The sequence below is a fragment of the Antechinus flavipes genome, chromosome 4 (assembly GCF_016432865.1).
Source record: "Antechinus flavipes isolate AdamAnt ecotype Samford, QLD, Australia chromosome 4, AdamAnt_v2, whole genome shotgun sequence".
NCBI lineage: Eukaryota > Metazoa > Chordata > Mammalia > Dasyuromorphia > Dasyuridae > Antechinus > Antechinus flavipes.
The window spans coordinates 229138555-229141174 of record NC_067401.1 but is presented as its reverse complement, the minus strand read 5'-3'; positions in this window follow the sequence as shown (position 1 = coordinate 229141174).

Genomic DNA, 2620 nt, shown 5'->3' with positions numbered 1-2620 from the left:
CGGGGCGGCGGCAGCGGCGGTGGAGGCGGCGGCAGCAGCAGCGGCAGCAGCGGCGGCGGCGGGGGCACTGGGACTCTACCATACAGTGAGCGGCTCCAGAGAGAGCGCGTCGCCGAGCAAGACCCGCACCCGCGGCAACCAATACGCGTGCTGAGCCGGCCTTGCGTCACAAGCCCTCCCTTATGTACACCGCGCGACGTGCGAACCCCGGGCCGCCAATCGCAGCCCGGGGACAAGGGATAAGAGAAGACGAGGTTGCGGGGAAAGGGCGGGGGGAGTTAAGGTTAGGGTTGCGGGGGAGAGAGGTCCGCCCAGCGCTGCTACCACCTCCCGGACGTCACGACGCGGCGGCGGCGGCCGGTGTGAACCGGTTGATGAATAGCAAGTGGCTGAGCCAGAGCATCCTGGCCCCCTCCTCCTCCTGCGGGGGAGGAAGCCAGGAGAGGGATCGTGCCATGCGAGAGGCCGGCGTAGGGAAAATAGGAGAAGGAGCTGGCTACAGACGCACAGCTTGAGGACAAATGAGCCCCAGTGTGTTTCATTTAAAACTGTATGTTTTAGTTAGTCCAGCGCTCACGAGGCTTTTATTCTTAGTAGTCAGGAGGATACTTTAAAGTTTGCTGGAAACTTAAATATGAAATAGGTATTTCCTCTCCCCTCTCCTCTCTTCTCTTATCTCTATTCCTTACTTCAGTCACAATCCTCATTTACCAGCTGTTTATGATGGTTCAGGCTCAGGCGTAAAGAGCCTCCAGCATCGAATAATTTGGTAGGTTCTCAGCTAGGACGCGTGGATCCTGCTGGAGAAACCAGCCCTAGGCAGCCCAGGCCGCTGACCTTCCTTATGAAAAACAGCTGGAGGCCGAGTCTCCAGAATGTGAAGTCCTACTAAGTAGTTTTAATACGCAATACTTAGTACTGATGCTTAGCAGTTAGTGCTTAAAAACTAAGTATAAATTGCTTCATTGTACTTTGAGGTGCTTCACATTTCAGCTACTGCTGCCCCTCAGTTTATCAGTGATGGATCTCTAAAAGGGGAGCAATTTAAAAAGTAATTCTAATGTTTTGTTAGAAGTCTGGATCATGCTCTAGCTTTAAAAACAAAACAAAACAAATTTACTGGTTTCAGACTGCTGACCTTAAGTCCCTAAGAAGTATCTAGTATAATCTTGACTGTTTTGTGCTATAAAAAAAGGAAGCTCAGTTTCACCTGTACAATCTAGGAAATCTATTCTTTTTTTTTTTTTAAATTAAAGCCTTTTATTTTCAAAATATATACATGGATAGTTTTCAACATTCACCCTTAAAAAACCTTGTGTTCTAAATTTCCCCCCTCTCTTGCCCTCCACCTCTTCCCTAGACAGCAAGTGATCCAATCAATAGATATTTAAACATGTTCGATTCTTTTATACATATAGGAAATCTATTTTTTTCAGCTTCTTGAGAGTGTTAAATAGGAATTTTACTAATTTTGAGAAAGCCACTAACTACAGTATTTAGTATGCTGTTTTCTATCTTGGTTAGGCTGATGAGGGATTTCAGAATCAAATTTTGTCCTCTGTTAGTGGGTCCTGACTTTCCAATATTATAGAAGTTTAGTATGTATTAGCAGTATTTTCATTAGAAGTTCTTCTTGAAAGGTGTTTAACTTACTCAAAAAAATGCACTTTGAAGATGAAGTGCTAAAGAAATGTTTAGCATGAGAATTTTCCATTTTAAAAATATAAAAAAGAAATATTTATCATTTTGGAAAAAAATATTCCCCCTATAATTCAAGTGACACAAAGATCACTTCTGAATAGAGAACAATGCATAAAAAATGGAAGTTTGGGTCGCTTAATGTCTTGTGAATTTTTTTTTTTTTTTTTGGTAAGGAGAGCTGTGATTTTAACAGCTCAGCATAAGTAGATTTGTATTTATCCTGAAATTTATAATTTTAGAATTACTTTGGGCACAGGGATGTTAAGTAACAGGGTGTCAAGAATCAGTGTATATCAGAGGTAGCACTAGAACCCAGATAGACCTGAATTCCAAGGATAGGGCTCTTATTTATTAGAACTATATAACCTGCCTTAGATATTGGATGTAAGATCTAAATAAGACATGATTGTAGTGGTTTCATGAATTGAACAAAAAACAAAGTTGGTTAAAAACCCACAGATGGTGTTGGGATTTGAAATTCTTATAATTTTCTGTGGAATTGGTGTCCTTAATCTGTTCTCCCTTCCTTTCCCTCCAACCTGCTTTCCCCACCCCTCCAGCTTCAGACACCACTTAAGGCAGGAATGTATAGCCTCTCAAGGCCCTAAGCTGGAACAAAGTCCACATACCACACAACCTGCCTCCTGGCTATTGTTTTCCACTGTTTTTGAAGACACATGACTGTAAATGTTCACAACTAGCAGTAAGAACAGTGACTACTGTAGAAGTAAACTTCTATAAAACTAGAACTGAACTTTAATTTGTTAAATGATTAAATCTAAGTGTAATGTTAAGAATCAAAAATGTTTTGTTTTAAGCCAAGATAAAAAATCAAGGTGGGATGGTAATTCTGCTTAGTCATTACTCAGTGGTTTGTGCTAATTAATTTATTGGATCTTAGAGGAAGAGGGGAAAAGCA